The following is an 18,564-nucleotide window of genomic DNA, read 5'->3' on the forward strand; positions in this document are numbered from 1 at the left end:
GCCCTTCTGTTGTTTTGAATAAGAAATGTAAAAGCTGGTGACCATGGCTCTTTTCTCATAAGGTAGTTTTCTCCAGTGGTTAGAGGGCACTATATAATTACTGTATTGAAAACATCAGTAGCAACTTGTATCAATCAGGGTTCTAGCAGGAAACAGGACACTGACAAGTGTAATAGAAAAGAATTCAGTGATGGGATTATTTGCAAAGTTAGACAGGTTAAAGGAAACCAGCAAGGAATGATGACCAGGCTAGTTAGCAATAACAGGAAGCTATTATCTAGATCTAAAAGGGACAGGGGAGCGAATGAGCACCCGAACCAGCAAGAGCCATACTTACAGGAGGGGGGTTGCCTGATAGGAGCCATCAGAAAAGCTTTAGTGGGGAATGGAGCCGCAGCCAACCTGATCTGTTGGCATTCCATGTAGGTCAGGCTTATAGAGAACAGAGCAGAGTGGCTCAGGAGGGTCAAATGGAAAATAGAATTGCAGATAACTTTTAAATTCTGTCATAAAAACAAGTAAGCAAACAAACTGATGGGCTTTAAAAAGAAAAGAAAGAATTACTTTTTTAGTAGTAGAAGTTAGAAAAACTCAGTCGGGTAGGTTTTAATGACATTAAACTAAACAGGATTATTACAACTAAAAATCAACCATAAAATTTGGTTAAGACTTAAAAGTTGTTTTTTTTTTTTTTTAAGATTTTATTTTTAAAAATAATCTCTACACTCAGCATGGGGCTTGAACTCACAGCCTCAAGATCAAGAGTTGCATGCTCCACCGACTGAGCCAGCCAGGTGTGCCCCGAAAGTTTTTTTTTTTTTTTTTTAATTGCGGTAAAATTGGTATAGGATATGTTAGTTTCAGGTATACAGCATAATTTGGTATTTGTATACACCACAAAGTTACCACATGAGTCTAGTTTCCATCTGTCACTGTGTTATCGTGGTATATCGTATTGATTGATTTGCAGATTTTAACCATCGTTGCATCCTTGGAATGAATCCCACTTGATCATGATGCATGATCCTTTTAATGTATTGTTGAATTTGGTTTGCTGATATTTTGTTGAGGATTTTTGCATCTATGTTCCTTATGGATATTGGCCCTTCACTTCCTTTTTTTGTGGTGGTTTTGGTTTTAGTACATCTTAATGCTGGCCTTATAAATGAGTTGGAAGCATTCCCTCCTCTTCAGCTTTTTGGAAGAGTTTGAAAATGAGACATATTAATGTCTTCTTTGAATGTTTGGTAGAATTTACCAATGAAGTCTGGTCCTGTACTTTTGTTTGTTGGGAGGTTTTCCATTACTGACTCAATCTTCTTAGTAGTAATTGGTCTATTCAGATTTCCTATTTCTTTTTGATTTAGTCTTGGAAGTTGTGTTTCTAAAATTATCCATTTCTTCTTTGTCCGATCTGTTGGATTATAATTGTTCATAGTAGTCTCTTATGATCCTTTGTATTTCTGTGGTATCAGTTGTGACTTCTCTTTCATTTTTGATTTTATTGAGTCTTTTTCTTGGTGAGTCTAGGTAAAGGTTTGTTTATATTTTCAAAGAACTAGCTTTTAGTTTCATTGATCTTTTCTATTGTTTTTTTTAGTCTCTCTTTCATTTATTTCCACTCTGATGTTTATTATTTCCTTCCTTCTATTAACTTTGAGCTTTGTTCTTTTTTTTTTTTCCCTAGTTCCTTTAGGTATAAAATTAGATCGAAATTTCTCGTTTCTTCAGGTAGGCCTGTATCATTGTGAACTTGCCTCTTAGAACTGCTTTTGCTGCATCTCAGATTTTGGATGGTTGAATTTCCATTTTCATTTGTCTCAAGATATTTTTTAAATTTTCTCTTTGGTATCTTCATTGACCCTTGGTTGCTCAGTAGCATGTTGTTTAATTTTCACACATTTGCGATTTTTCCAATTTTCTTCTTAACTGATTTCTAGTTTCATACCATTGTGGTTGAAAAAGCTTATTATTTCAGTCCTCTTAAATTTTTTTTAAAGATTTTATTTATTTATTTGATAGAGAGAGGAAAAACATAAGCTGGGGGGAGGAGCAGAGGGAGAGGGAGAAGCAGACTCCCTGCTGAGCAGGGAGGCTCAACAGGACCCTGAGATCATGACCTGAGTGAAGGCAGACACTTAACCCACTGAGCCACCCAGGCTCCCCTCAGTCCTCTTAAATTTGTTAAGATTTGTTTTGTGGCTCAAAATATGATTTATCCTGGAGAATGTTCCCTGTGCACTTGAGAAGAATGTGTATTCTGCTGCTTTTGGGTAGAATGTTCTGTATGTATCTGTTAAGTCCATCTGGTCTAATGTGTCATTTAAATAAATGTTTCCTTTATTTTCTGCCTGGAAGATCTATCCATTGATACAAGTGGGATATTAAAATCCCCTGCTATTGTATTGCTGTCAATTTCTGTTGATATTTTCTGTCTCTATTTAGGTTCTCCTATGCTAGTGCATAAATATCTATAAATGTTATATCTCTTATTGGATTGATCCCTTTATTATTATGTAATAACCTTGTCTTTTATTACACTTTTTAAGGTCTGTTTTGTCTGATAGGAGTATGGCTACACCAGCCTTCTTTCCATTTCCATGTGCATGGAATGTCTTTTTCCGTCCCTTCACTTTTAGTCTGTGTATGTCTTTAGATCTGAAGTGAGTCTCTTGTAGGCAACATATAGATGAGTCTTTAAAAAAAAAAAATCTGTCCAGCCATTCTGTTGTCTTATGATTGGAGAATTTAGTTAACTTATATTTAAAATAATTATTGGTAGATATGTATTTATTGCCATTTTATTAATTGTTTTCTGGCTGTTTTTATAGTTCTTCTCTCATCCTTTCTTCTTCTCTTCCCTTGTGTTTTGATGCATTTTTTTAGTGTTGTGTTTAAATTTTTTTTTTATTATCTTTTGTGGCTTAATATTATAGTTTTTTGATGTCATATTTTACATCTTTTTATTTTGTGTATCCCTTAACAAATTATCATAGTTATAATTAATTTTACTACTTTTGTGTGTTTTCACCTTTACCAGTGAGATTTTTACTTTGTGTTTTCTTATTATTCTTTCCTTATTCTTTTCAGCTTAAATAAGTCCCATTAACATTTCTTGTAAGGTCAGTTTAGCTTTCGCCTGTCTGGAAAACTTGTTATCTCTCCTTCAATTCTGAATGATATCCTTGCCTGGGTAGAATATTCTTTGTTGGAACTTTTTTCCTTTCAGCACTTTGAATATATCATGCCACTTTCTTCTGGCCTGTAGAGTTTCTGCTGAAAATTCAATCTTATTAGGGTTCCCCTTGTATGTAACAAGTTGTTTTTCTCTTACTACTTTTAAGATTCCATATCTTTAACTTTTGACATTTTAATTATAATGTGTCTTGGTGTGGATCCCTTTGGGTTCATCTTATTTGGAACTCTCTGTGCCTCCTATACCTGGATGTCTGTTTCCTTCTCCAGGCTAGAGAAGCTTTCAGCCATTATTTCCTCAAGTAAGTTTTCTGCCCCTTTCTCTTTCTCTCCTCTCCTTCTGGGACCTTTATAATATGAATGTTGGTTTGCTTGGTTTTGTCTTAGTGGTCTCTTAAGCTATCCTCACTTTTAATTGATTGATTGATTGCTGCTCTCTTTGGGTGAGTTCCACTGCTCTGTCTTCCAGGTTACTGATCCTTTCTTCTACTTCATCTCGTCTGCTGGTGAACCCTTCTAGTGTGTTTTTCAGTTCATAGTATATTCTTCAGGTTGGTGACTTCTTTGTGGTACTTTCTTATATTTTCCATCCCTTTGTTGAAGTTCTCTCTGTGTTCATTCATTCTTCTCCTGATTGGTGAGCTTCTTTATGACCATTACTTTGAACTCTTTATCAGGTAAATTATCTTACTTATCTCTGTTTCATTAAGGTCTTTCCTGGGGTTTTATCTTGTTCTTTCATTTGGAACATATTCCTTTGTTTCCTCATTTTGCTTGTCTTTCTGTATTTGTTTCTATGTAGTAGGTAAATCACCTATCTCTCCCAGTCTTGAAGGAGTGGCCTTGTGTAGATGATGAACCTAGGTGAACCTATTGTTCAACCTTGCTCTAGCTCTTGGTTGTTTCTCAAACCTTTGTGATTGTCTGGGTAGCCTGATTTACTCTCAGCAGGTCCTAGTTGATGAGGATGTGCCAAGACCTGCCAGTGTTCCAGAGGGAGTGATCTCAATCAGTACCTGGTTTCAGGCCAATTGGAAGCCAGATCCTCAGGCTTTTAAAGTATGCAAATGTATACAGTACTGAGGGACTGCAGTTCATAAACCCTGCTGACTTCCAGACCAGCAGATCTGGAGGTGTCCCCTGGGCCACAGTTGCAAAAATCCGGGCTTCAGAGGAGTCGGTAAGCTCGTTTCTGGGAAGTACCAGTGATCTGTGGTGCAGCCAAGGGAGGGCACACGGATGGTGCCTCCCTGCTTACGTTCCCTGAGAGCACCTCTGTAACCTCTAGGTGTGTGGCACACCTGAAGCCTGTACCTCCTGGTACTGAGGGTGTGTTTCTGTTTGCTGTTTGTGCAGTGCCTTGGGTGTAATAACCTGCCTAGAACTGTGTTTCTGATATTTATAGTCCTGTGGAGTCCAGAAATGCAAGCCCTTTGGCTTCCAGGGCCAGGTGGTCAAGGGGCATCCCCTGTGTGGACTGTGTTCACCCGTGGGCTTTATGAGACTGCTAGAGAGTGCCAAGGATAGAACAAGCCTGCAGTTTTAGCAAGGCAAGGAAAGAACTTTGGGGTGGGGCATGCCCGTGGCTTTGGCAAGGCCGTGTCCGCATGTGCCTGCCTGCAATGGTAAGGTAGAGGGAGAGTACAAAAATGGCACTTGCTCATACCTCTTCTCCCCAGAGAAAGTCCCAACTGGTTCTTGCTCCTCTAGCAGATACTTTAAGACTAGTAAATACGTCTCCTTCACATATAATTCAGTTACCTGTCAAACTGCTGCTTTTGCACGGGATCCAGGGTTAAGTGAGTCCACCCACAGGCCCCTCAAAAGGAGTATCTCAGGATCCCCACAGCTCCCAGGGCCCCTGGACATAAACCCTATTGGTTTCCAGAGCCAGATGTTTTTGGGGACTTGTCTCTCTGGTATGAATCCCAAGGGTTGGGGTGCCTGAAGTGGTGTACAGACTTTTCACTCCTTGGGGAGAGGCTCCAGACTGTGAGATTACTTCTTACTGTGGGTGGTTGTGGTGGGGGGTGAGGAGGTAGGATAGTTGGTGAGACCATGTCTCTGCCGCACTTACCTAACTTGATGTGGCCCTTTTATCCCTTTTGGAGGGAGCTGTTCAGAGGGCTAGTTTTCAGTTCTTTTTTAATGGGAATTTTTTCATATGTAGCTGTAGATTTGGTGTGTCCACAGGAGGAAGTAAGTTCAGGCTCTTCCTATGCCACCATCTTGGATGACTTTCTACAGGTTTTTATATCATATTAAATGTTTTATTTTGGACTCAGAAGGTTAAAAATGCCTTTCTTGGGGTGCCTGGGTAGCTCAGTTGGGTAAGCGTCTGACTTTTGATTTCGGCTTAGGTCATGATCTCTGGGTTGTGAGATTGAGCGCCATGTCAGGCTCTGTACTCAGTAGAGTGCTTGAGATTCTCTTTCTCCCTCTCCCTCTATCCCTCCTACCTGCTCATGTGCACACACACACACACACACACACACACTCTTTCTCTCTCTAAATTAAATAAATTTAAAAAAAAAGCCTTTCTCTTTTTTCTTAGAATTAATTGAAAATGATTTTTAAAACTTCATAGAGCCATTACTTTATATTTCTAAATATTTAAGAGCTTTTTTGTTGTATCTTTACCTTTGTTCTTTTAATGCAGGTGTTTCAGATGTACTTTAGTCCTTGAAAATTACTTCAGTTGAAAAAAAGGTCAAAGTCATCTCATCAACTTCTTGACCAGTAGTGGAATCTACTGAACCTTGCTAGTGACTGGGAACTCCGTTCTTTTTAGAAGATGAAGTCTGTTTTATTCTCACAGACTTCTGTGCTTTGGTCTAATTTCTGTTTCAGGAGCAAGTGAAGTCTCTTATTCCATGAAGCAGAAAGAAATTTGATGACAGCTGACTGTTTCTGCTTTGCTTTTCTTTACTGCTAAATATTCTTTTGTTCAAATGAACTTTCCATGGTTTCTGCAATCTTACCGATGAGACACTGCTTCTTATCCCATCTCGCCTCAAATCATTCTGTTCCTTAGGCTTTTGTGATAGGACCCTCTTCGAGATTTTCTTTTGCGTTCTTGGACAGTGCGTGTCCAATCTGTTTTGTGGACTTCCCTTCCTCTGCAGTTCCCTTAAATATTGGTGTTTCTGAGTTTCTGTAGGTCTTTTCTTCTCACTGGGCAGTCTCATCTTGTCCCATGCCTTGCATCCATAAGTTGACGACCTAGATTTATATCTCCATCTCAGATCTTTTTTCCCACCTCTGTACCTGTATTTCTGTTTGCCTGTTGCCTGTTCCCACTTAGATGTCTCATGGGCATCGCAATGTGTTCAAAACTGAGCTTACCTGCTTCTCCAAACCTTGTGTCTTTCCTGTATTCCCCAGCCCAGGTCAGTGAATGTACATTCTTTGAGTCTTGCTTTCCTTCCCAGTTTAATCAGTCATCAGGTGTTATTGATGCTGACTTTCATATTTTGCTCTAATCCATCTTTTTCCATTTTCATTGTTCACTACCCTAATTCAGACCCTGCCCCCAATTGTTATTACTGCCACAGCCTCCAAACCTGTAACAACCTTATGAGGTAGGTGGTGGTGGTGTTTTTAACTTACCTATGAGGAAACATAGATTCAGAGAGGTTAGATAAGTATTCAGATTTCTGTTGCCCTAAAGCCCAGGATATTTTCATTCTGTCATGCTGCCTTGCTGGCCTTATCAGAGATTGATACTGCCTTCTGCTGGAGGAATTGAGAATGCTAGAAACAAAGCCTTTTATTTTAGATTCTGATGTGGTATATTAAAATATATTAAGAAAGCAGAGCTGTCTTAGGCCATTTATCAATTATATGAGAATTAAAATCTTGCCTTAGCTGCATTCTGCCTTATTTAGCAGGGCTCTTAGTTTCAGAGAATTCACATTTGCAGTTTGCATGTAGAAAACTTGCAAGGCTTTGACAAGAATGTTACATGTACCTAATTATATGAGACTAATATTCTTTGTAGCTAACCGTTGAATTAATTAAGTTCACAGATTTCTTTTTAAAAAAGGAGTTAAAGTGATAGATTTTCAGCCAGAACTGGTGAAAAAGTATTGGGAAAGTGAGACAGAGTAAAACATCTTAGAAATTCTCACTGTTTTCTGTAGACATTTGTTTCCTCCACATTTGCCTTTAAAAAAGAAAGAAATATTCTCACCATTGCTTTAAAATTATATTTTATCATAAGTTGTGCTCAAAGGGAATATCCCCAGTGATCTTAGCTGTACTTTTGAAGATAGCTCTTCAGAATTACCTTGACCTTGGATGATTGATATCCTGAGTTTAAGATCAAGGTAAAACTGAAGGAGAACAAACCAATGAAACCTTTAGGGAAAGAGTGCATATTGTCTTTGTTAATTAAAGTGGTAGACAGGGAAGCTAAAAATTCTAAATTTGGCTTTTAGTAAAATTTTGATTCATTTTTTCACTTCATTTCCCCATTTGAAGAATGAAGAAAAGAGTACCCAGCAGTCTGCACTGAAAGATTGTAATCTAGACAAATATTTATCTAGGCTTAAAAGAACATTGGGTTTTGGACACTCTGAAATCCTGTCACTTGATTCTAATGATCTTCTAGCATCTGGGAGGGAGCAAAGAAAAGATTTTTAACATACTTCCCTAGTGTCATTTGTAATGAGTTGATAGTTTTCATTGACTGTATCCTATACTTCATTGATTCTTTTTTTTTTTTTTTAAGATTTTATTTATTTATTTGACAGAGAGAGACACAGCGAGAGAGGGAACACAAGCAGGGGCAGTGGGAGAGGGAGAAGCAGGCTTCCCATGGAGCAGGGAGCCCAACGTGGGGCTCGATCCCAGGACTCTGGGATCATGACCTGAGCCGAAGGCACACGCTTTAACGACTGAGCCACCCAGGCACCCCTACTTCTTTGATTCTAAGAGACTTTTTCCAATTTTATTAATAGAAATTTAGGTGTCTCTTACAATCAGTGGCGTGTCATAGTTCAGTTGGCACCTTTTTTTCTTAGTGGTGTATAAAATATCAGCCTTAAACTCAGTTGTGTCTTAGCTTTGATGAAAAACAGTATGTATCTTCATTGGTATTCAAAATAATAACAACAGCAGTAATACATTGTTATTGTGGCCTCCATACCTGAGGATCTTTTTCTGGTCACCTCTATTTTCTTAAACATAACTACGACTAGAAAGTAAGCAAAAAAGGCTTCTAATGCTTAAAATTGTTGTAATAAAGCTCATGAAGTAAATACCATGTATTTTAACATAAAATATTCCTTTGTCTCTGAGTACAGGGCTTTATTTTGCACCTATTCTTAATAGGCTTAGTTATCCGATTATAGAGTCCACAAGGATTCAAGAGTGAAAAAAAATGCACATGCATGATTAAGTGACAGTTCTAGGACCTGCTGTACTATCAGCTGAGAATGAGGGTGACCATAAACAAAGAATTAAAAAACTTTTTAAAAAATGCCACAAAACCCGGAACTGGCCGCATCGTGCTAGTTTAGTAGGGACAGCCAGCCTGCTACAGGTAAATCAGCCTGATTACAGCTTGGAAGAAACTCTATCAAAATGCAGTCTGTTTGATTCTACTGGCACTTCCTCTAAGGGACAAAATGTATTTTATTTTTTCATTTTTGAGTGGGAAACATTTGTTATTGACTTAGTTTCCCCTCTTATTGCTTAATGGAGTTCTAGAACATATTTTGCCCTGAAGGTATCAGAATAATAACTTTTATGATACCTTTCAGACATCTGAAATAGGATTTGATTGTGTAATCCCATGGTCTCTAGATCCTGATCATTCTGGAGTTACATTTGTAGGCCTTAGGGCTAAGGGTTGGGCATAGGTTGTAGGAAGGTGCTAGAGAAGGAAAAAAGTAGAGGAGAAATACCTAAAGAGCACATCATGGTACTGAAGAATGTTTCTAGAAGCTCTCAGTGGGCAGTTGTGCACCAGATGTCCAACTGCATTGTTATTATTTATTTATTTTTTTAAGATTTTATTTATTTGAGAGAGAGAATGAGAGAGAGCATGAGAGGGGGGAGGGTCAGAGGGAGAAGCAGACTCCCTGCTGAGCAGGGAGCCTGATGGGGGACTCGATCCTGGGACTCCAGGATCATGACCTGAGCCGAAGGCAGTCGCTTAACCAACTGAGCCACCCAGGAGCCCTGTTATTATTTATTTTTTTAAGATTTTATTTGTTTAAATAATCTCTGCACCCAATGTGGGGCTGGAACTCACAACCCTGAGATCAAGAGTCACATGCTTCACCAACTGAGCTAGCCCGGCATCCCCAACTGCATTATTTTTGTTTGAAATAAACGCAAGCTATATATCTCCACAAATCCTTAGTATTACGGGAGCCTTTCAGGACATTCCTCTAAGACATGTGAATTCTGAGCACAACTTTGCTGGCTGTGAGCACCTTTAGCCTCAGAGTGGATGTTAAGTTCTGTGTATTGGCAGGTTTCCAGCATTTACTAATTAGGTTATGCCTACTTAAATACTCCTGGCAATTTCCCTTGGCCACTGCATCCTTCACACTCTGCCCTAACCTGTTTTGTATGCAGTCTGCCTTTGGGCTCTGCTTAGACATTTATAACTTTTCTTTCAAAAGAAGTTTTTAATAAAGTATTGATTTGTATATTTTTTAGTTAATAATTTATTGTTGATTATAAAAGCAATTCACTGTAGAAAATATAAAGAGAAAAATTTGCTTTTCATCCTACTGCCAGTGAACAAATGTTAATATTTTAGTGTGTTTTAGTCTAGTCTTTTTTTCTGGGTTTATGTGTTGTGTGTAGGGGTGGGAGAGAAAAAAATAAGTGTGAGTGTTATTTTTTAAAACAAGAAGCCTCTTATATTTGCTGCTGGGCACAAAGAGTAATTTTTAACATAAACTTTATTTTTACAGAACAATTTTAGAATCACAGAAAAGTTGGAAAGATAGTACAGAAATTCTCATATGCCCTTTACCTGGCCTTCCCTAATGTTAATCTTACCAAACTATGGTACATACTTCAAAACTAAGAAATTAACACTGGCTACCATATTGTATTTTAAAAGAACAGTTTTTTTCTTATTTTCTGCTTAACTTTATACCATGAACATTTTTTTTTTTTGTCATTAAGTGTTCTTTAAGCAATGCTTGTTAATGGCCCTATAAGAGCTCATCAAATGGATAGATGTGCTCTGATGTAAATATTTCTGGTTAGCCTTGTGTGTTGGGTGGCATTTTGTGAGGTTGAGGAGTGTTAGAAAACACACACACCAACCATTTTTTTTAGTGGTGTACTTGAATCGGGTAATTTTAATGCTAGATTATAACAGTAATTTTGAATACATTGCTCTAAAAGGAGAAAATAATCAAGCTTATTTTCCTTTGAGAATAAGTTTAAGAGCATTTTAGGTTGAGTTAAATGCAGAAACTGATGAATTATTCATGAAGCAGTTTGTTTTGAAGGTTATTTAGAGTTGCGTGGCATTTGCCTAACCTTACTTTAGGCAGATTGTATGTGTACATTTTATATACACAAACCGATATTTAGCCTTTTAATATGAGTCTAGTACTAGCATGATACCCACCTGTGTTTGGAAATACAGATTTAGGGTATATTCTCCCTATACACTTAAATATTCAGTTTTGAAAATTACCACTTTATTTCCTTTTCTGATATCCTTCATTAATGTTTATTTAGTTCTAGGTTAAGCATATAATAGAAAAAGCGAAGATACCTAGAGATTTTCTTGCATGTCTTGTATTATTTTGTAGATATTTACAACTTGATTGATACTGAGTAAGTTTCATATTTAACACGAGGTTTGAAGGTAGAGTGGCTTGCATTTAGTGTTTTGTTGTTTCACAGAATTAAGCCAGATGCCTTTTAAGAACTGTTTGGTGTACCCTACTAAGCAAAATACTGTAAAATTCATATTTAGGTTTTACCTCTTATTGTTGCTCTGTTTAGTGAAACCTCATAGGTTAAATATTTATTATGCTAGAGTTCAATCTGGGCTAGTAAACTACTCTCTATTGGGAAATTTATAAACTAGAGGTTTATTATGAGGGTTAAGCAATCGTTTGTTAATTTGACACAGTTGTATGAATTAATATATAGAAATGACTGAGTTGAAGAATATGAACATGGAATTCTGATATACAGTACTTAGAGAAAATTGAATGCACTAGCTCTGTAAGATCAAATATATTTATTCCAATTTTCAGAGTTAGTGATAGATCTTTTCTGGAGAATGCCTAGACTTTCTTACTGCTATCTTACAATTATATGTCTTCTTTCTGTGGTGCAGTCTGTGGATTTTTAGTGGAGAGAGCTATGCAATCTGTTATATAGAATGTTCATCACTTTGATGTTACTGGAGGATGGTATTTGATTTCCTTGTACATATTTTTATGTCACAACATAAAGTACTAAACTGAGAATTTTTTGAGAGTTCCCAAGGTTGATGATACTTTTTCCTATGATTGAAGGTGCTGGGATTGTTGCCATTGGTACTGATTACATTATTGAGTTAGCTAAGGCAGAGTGACTCATCTGCTGGGTTTGTACATCTGTAGTTCTGTTTTTATATCTTAGGTCAGGTATTATGGACACTCAGACCTAATTGTATAAATTTCATCACCAGGGTTTCTAGGTATAAGTATATTCCAAGGTTATAGATCACTCCAGGATTGAATTATGAGCAGTATAATTAAAGGCAAAGTGGTGTTTTATATCATCTTCCATTTTAATATTTCACTTGTTTTATTTATTTATTTATTTATTTATTTATTTATTTATTTATTTAAAGATTTTATTTATTTATTTGAGAGAGAATGAGAGACAGAGAGCACGAGCGGGAAGAGGGTCAGAGGGAGAAGCAGACCCCCCGCTGAGCAGGGAGCCCGATGTGGGACTCGATCCCGGGACTCTGGGATCATGACCTGAGCCGAAGGCAGTCGCTTAACCAACTGAGCCACCCAGGCGCCCTCACTTGTTTTATTTTTATCAAGCCATTTTAGTACCATTTTGTGACTCTTTGCTAAGTGCACACATACAATTGTTGATAGATAAATGGTAAAGATACAGCTATAGAGTCTTTCATTTCATTCTTAAAAGTCAGAATGTATGATTGAAAATGACTTTTTCAAATTCAGTGTGAAATATGAGGTTAAAGTGGGTAACTTTTTTAGGGTCTTGAAGGAGTAGCTGAGGTTTAGGTCATCATCCTATAGTGACATTCACTGTAGGCAGGTCTAGATGTTGTTGGGAGAATGCTTATGTTTATAGATGGATGCTGTGATTGATAGGTTAGACTTTGGGCATCATAGACAACAGTAAAACACTATTAATTGTATTCTTAGGAATTAATTCTTAGGAATTAGAAGATCTCCTTGTACAGACTCTAGATTTTCAGCTTCTATAGGACAGTATTTTGGTAAGACATTAGTGGCATCTTCAAGATTATAAAGGAGAATGTGAACTATGGAAGAGCAAACTGGCCCTTCATGAAATGGCACGAGCCTGTCTTCCTACCTATCTCTTAATATTTTCCCATGCATACCCTACATTCCAGCTGTAAGGAATTATTTGCTGTGTCTGGAGCAGGCCATATCCTTTTATGCTTCTGTGCTTTTGCCTGCACTCTTCTTGATCTGGATTCCCCTTGCCCTAGCAAACTCCCCTCAATCTTTTAGTACTTGACTTAGAGGTTACCTTTCTCAGGAGGCCTCTTGTCACTTGTCTTTCCTTCTGCTGTGAGATGTTCTGATGGCACTGGCCTATGGGCTTGTAACTCATTGTTTTCATTTTCTTGTCTGTCTCCCTCACTACACAGTAAACTCCTTGAAATCAGGGAATATGTCTGTATCTTCTTTCTAGCATTTAACTCAGTGCCTGGCAAAGAGAATTGGTGCTCAGGAAATACTTGTTGAATGCTTCAATGTGAAGATGGAAAAATTAATGGGCTCAATTTTTTATTCTTTTATTCTCTCCTTAATATTGATAATTATTTACAAATTATTATTACCTACTAAGTAATTTTTTGCTAGCTTTAGTCAAACAACTATATATGAAATAAGGAAATGTTACTTTGTTAATATTTTAGATTTATCCACAGGAAAATGAATTGCTAACAGTTTAAATATACATAAGTATGTGCTTAAGTTTTCTTGATCATGCTGGTTTTACTTATCTCTTACAGAGAAAACAGAAATGAGAGGAATCTGGTTTAAATTGCAGTACCAGGAATTTAGATTAGACATAAAGAGTTTCCAGAAAATAAAGTACCAGATATTGAAGTGTGTAAGTAATGTAATTGATTTTTTGAAGAATTTAAAAAGGAGGGTGGTGTGGTTAGATCTTTATGAATTGCAAAGTAGTTCACCAACATAGTCCCTAGTAAAATAAAAAACCTAAAGGAAGAAAAATCTCCTTATATGGACTTAGGAATATGCAGATACAACCATATTCATGGATAGATGCTTAAAAAATAGTTGGGTACTTTTTTGGTTTTGTGTGTTTGTGTGTACTTCAGTTTTCAGCTAACAAGGAAACTATGTTGCAGGTGTCCTTACCTTTCTCAGAATGGCTCTGGTTTTGGTGACTAGCAGAATATACTGAGAAATCTCTCCCCTTAGCTTGTTTTTTGTTTGTTTGTTTGTTTGTTTCTTAACTCTTCTTCAGAATAATATAAAGAATAAAAAATCCATAGCAGTGTTAAGAATAAGCAGGAAATGAATACATAACCAATAACCAGTCAGACCACTGACATAAAGAACACGGTTTTTGAATGTCATTCTCTTGATTGTTTTAATGTAATTAAATGTGGCAGTTAGCTGTGCCCCAAATTTAGAGTTATATTGCTATGCTTCTAACTATAGATATTCTATCCTGGCTACATTTGAACAGAACTACTGTAGAATAAGCCAAATTCACCCTTAGTGCTAGTGAACTGAAAGAGCAAATACACCTTCCTAAGCACCAAATTTATAATCACACTCATGAATAGAGTTCAGTGTTCTCTTTGCTTGTCATTCTGCAAGAATCATATTGGAATAATTTAAGACAGCTTTACTAAATTTATTAATGTAACTCTTGTTATGAGGATAGTGCTTAACTTTTAGGCTTCTGTGCTTATAGTGCAAAAGGCTCCTTTGTAATACAAGAGACAGGATTTTACCTGTAGTGGTGATATAATAATTCCTTGTCTTTTTAAACACTATATATTTTTCTAAATGTTTTGATAGCTAGAATTTATTTGGTTTTCACAATAACTCTGTGAAATAGGTATCCTAATCTTATAAATGAGGAAATTTAGGCACAGAAAGGTTGACTGACTGCCATCTAAAACATTGTTTTAAAATAAATTATTGTTATTATTTCAGTGGCTAGCATTTACTAATTGCTTGCTATATACCGTGCACTGGTTTAAGCTTTTTATACATATTAATTAATAAGAGCTTGGGCTTTGGAGTCAGATTTGGATTTAATTTGGCTCTTTCTCTTATCAGCTATTGATACCTTGGGAAAGCTACCTAACTTATTCAAGCCTTGGTTTCCTCATTCGGAACACAAATATAATGATAGTACCTACCTCATAGGGTGGTTGTATAGATTGAGATAATCCAAATGAATCTATGTCTAGTGTACAGTGAAGGCTTTAAAATCAGTTTGCTATAGAAAAATAAGGTGTTAATAGATAATATTTAGTATAATTTTTAGCTTCTTGATAATTTTCGTGTAAAATCATTGTATTCTTCTTGAGTATGGAGTCATAGTTGATCTGATATACCTATTTTACAAAGTAACATCCATGTTACAGCAAGATTATAGCTCCATATAATGTCTATAGCTACCTCTTTCCTCTCACTACCTCCAAATCACCTTTTGGTTCTAAGCCTTTTGCTAGTGGGAGGAAACCAAAGACAGTTAACAAGTCATGGATAGTCTCTAAAGCATTCATGTTTCAGAGTCAAATGCAGGACACCTGTGATCCATTTGGGTTATGTTCATTCCAGGAGTGCTGTGGTATATCAGTTATTTGGAACTCAGAATGTGTTTTGGTATAGAAAGTATCCTTTTGAATGAAGCCCATAAAGTCTTTTAATCCCTGATACAACTGACATGCTGAATATTTGCATTGGAAAAGCAGTAAAAGCAAGTAAAAACTTGACAATACTTTGGCAGTGCTAATAATCAAGGAAATAAAATGATAAAACTAAATATATATTGATACTCAAAAAGTATGGTGGAACAGGAAGCATCAGTAATCTATCTCCCCACCTAGGCAGCAGTTGCACTGGCAGAATCCTTCATAGCTGCTTTGGTACTTCCAAGTTATTGAAGTTATTGAAGACTTGCATGTGCCAGAAGGCTTGGACATAAATTGCGATTAATTTCAGTCAGTTTCAGCTCTTAGCACAGCTACCCATCTTTTCCTCCCAGCCCTGTGCAGCTTATACCCAGCTTGTGAGAGCCAAGATAGGCAGAAAAGATCCTCTTTTCCAAATGTCAGAGATCTGTGCTTGGGTCACTGATTGCTGCTTCTGATCACAGAGGTTCACACAAAGAAGTGGGCAACCAACCATTGTTGTTGCACCTTCCCCCATTGTTGCAAGCCCCTCCCCTCCAGCTAAAGTGACTTCTAGGATTTTAAAGGACTAGCACCTTCTTTTGCCCCATTCATTTTTCTCTTTTTTCCCTTTTGGGAAACAGACATTAAAGACTACAACATTCAAAAACAACTGCATATACAGGGAAAATTTGAAGGTGACCTCACATGTCCAGAAAAAGGCCCAGAAAAGATCTGAGAAGACAAGACCTTAAGTTCACCTGTCAGGCTGACTGTTGGCACAGAGCCAGCCGACAACAATCAATAAAATAAAAACAATCACAAAAAACAGCAAAGGGGAGAATCTGATTTCCAGAATTACCATATTTTTAGATTAAAATGTCCAGTTTTCAGCAAAAAAATCACAAGGCATACAAAGAAATAAGAAAGTATGGTCCATCTAAAGGAAAAAAATAAATCAACAGAAATTGTCCCTGAAAAAGTCCTGATGACAGACATATTACAGAAAGATGAAAACAACAGTCTTAAAGATGCTCGGAGAACTAAAGGAAAATGTAGAAAACAAAAAATACCTTTAAATAAAGAGAAAACAAAAAGAAATCAAATAGAAATTCTAGAGCTGAAAATTACAATAACTAAAATGAAAAATTCAGTAGATTCAAAGGCAGCTGTGAGTAGGCAGAACAAAAAGTCAGCAAACATGAAGATGGGACAATGGAAATTTTATCAAGTCTGAGGAATGGAAAGAAAATGGATTGAAGAAAAATGAACGGAGTCTGAGAGAGCTGTGGGACACAGTCAAGTGGAGCAACATACATATTATGGGAGTGCTAGAGGAGATGAGGGAAAGGGGAGGAGAGAATATTTGAAGAAATAGGGCTGAAAACTTCCCAAATTTGATGAAAGACATGAATATAAATATCCAGGGAGCTCTTTGCACTCTAAAGAAGATTAGCTCAAAGAGACACACACCAAGATGCATTATAATTAAACTTCCTAAAGCCAAAGACAAGGAATCTTTTCTTTTTTAAGATTTCATGTATTTGAGAGAGAGACAGAGACAGAGAGAGCACAAGTGGGGGGGAGGGGCAGAGAGAGAGGGAGAGGCAGGCTCCCAGCTGAGCAGGGAGCTCAACCTGGGGCTCGATCCCAAGACCCCGAGATCATGACCCGAGCTGAAGGCAGACGCTTAACCAACTGAGCCACCCTGGCACACCCCAAAGACAAGGAATCTTGGAAACAGCAAGAGAGAAGCAAATCATCACATACAAGGGATCGTCAATAAGATTATTAGCAAATTGCTCATTGGAAACTTTGGAGGCCAGGTGGCAGTGGGCTTATATATTCAAAGTGCTAAAAGAAAAAAAACTGTCAGCCAAGAATTCTGTATCTGGCAAAACTGTCCTTCAAAAGTGATGGGGGAAATTAAGACATTCCCAGATAAACAAAAGCTGAAGAAGTTCATTACCACTAGACCTGCCCTGTAAGAAATGTGCAAGGGAGTCCTGCAGGGTGAAACAAAAGGACACTAGACAGTAACTTGAAGCCATATGGAGAAATGAAGATCTCACTAAAGATAAATACAGGGGAGTTAGAAAAGCTAGTACTATTGTAACAAAGATTTATAACTGTACTTTTTGTTTTCTACATGATTAAGAAACTAATACATTTTAAAGGGGAGAAAAAGCTAGTATTGTAATTTTGGCTTGTAATTCTTTTGTTTTCTATATAAGAGACTAATACAGTGTCTGCCTTCAGCTCAGGTCATGATCCCAGGATCCTGGGATCGAGTCCCACATCAGGCTCCCTGGTCAGCTAGGAGTCTGCTTCTCTCTCTCCCTCTACCCATCCCCCTCCCCAGCTCGTGCTCTCTTTCTCTCTCTCTCTTCTCTCAAATAAATATATAAAATATTTTTTTAAAAAAGAGACTAATACCTTTAAAAGAATGATTAGTTTATGTATTTGGGCACACAGTGTATATATAAAGGTAGGTTTGGGACATCAATAACTGAAAGGAGTGGGGATGGAGCTGTAAAGGAGCAGAGGTTTTGTATGTTATTGATGTTAAGCTAGGATAAATTCACATTGGACCATTATAACTTTAGGATGTGAAATCTAATCCCCATGGTAACTACAAAGAAAATAGCTATAGAATATACACAGAAAAAATTAGAAAGGAATTTAAACATTTCACTATAAAACAAATCTGCTAAACACCAAAGAAGACAGCAATATAGGAAATGAGGGACAAAAAAAGCTTAAGGCATATAGTAAACAAATAGCAAAATGACGGAAGTCCTTCTTTATCGGTAACTAATTGTAAATGCACTAAGCTCTCCAGTCAAAAGACATACTGGCAGAATGGATAAAAACACATGATCCAACGATATCCTATCTACAAGAGACTCCCTTGAGATCCAAAGACAAATAGATTGGAAGTAAAAAGGTGGAAGAATATATTACATGCAAATAGTAACCAAAAGAAAGCAGGAGTGGCTATACTAATATCAGATAAAATAGACTTTAAATTTAAAAAGGTAATAAGAGGGACGCCTGGGTGGCTCAGTCTGGTTAAGCATCTGCCTTCTCCTCAGGTCATGATCCCAGGGTCCTGGGATTGAGCCCGGCATCAGGCTTCCTGCTCAGGGGGGAGTCTGCTTCTCCCTCTCCCTCTGCCTCCCGCTCCCCCTACATGTGCTTTCTCTGTGTCAAATAATAAAATCTTTAAAAAATAATAAAATTAAAAAGTTATAAGAGACAAAGAAGGGTATTATATATTA

At 37.1% G+C, this 18,564-nt stretch overlaps 1 protein-coding gene across 7 annotated transcripts in view; it reads left to right on the plus strand.

The window, feature by feature from the left end:
• Positions 1–18,564, plus strand: part of FRS2 (fibroblast growth factor receptor substrate 2) — a 110,369-nt gene that overhangs the window by 72,128 nt on the left and 19,677 nt on the right. For 3 of the 7 annotated variants that reach the window (XM_036110387.2, XM_036110391.2, XM_078076271.1), the window contains exon 3: positions 13,415–13,515. The exons of the other annotated variants lie outside the window; for them this stretch is intronic. The gene's annotated coding sequence lies outside the window, so the exon portion shown is untranslated. The remainder of the gene's footprint in view (positions 1–13,414; positions 13,516–18,564) is intronic. 7 annotated transcript variants of the gene reach the window in all.

The sequence above is a fragment of the Halichoerus grypus genome, chromosome 6 (assembly GCF_964656455.1).
Source record: "Halichoerus grypus chromosome 6, mHalGry1.hap1.1, whole genome shotgun sequence".
Lineage (NCBI taxonomy): Eukaryota > Metazoa > Chordata > Mammalia > Carnivora > Phocidae > Halichoerus > Halichoerus grypus.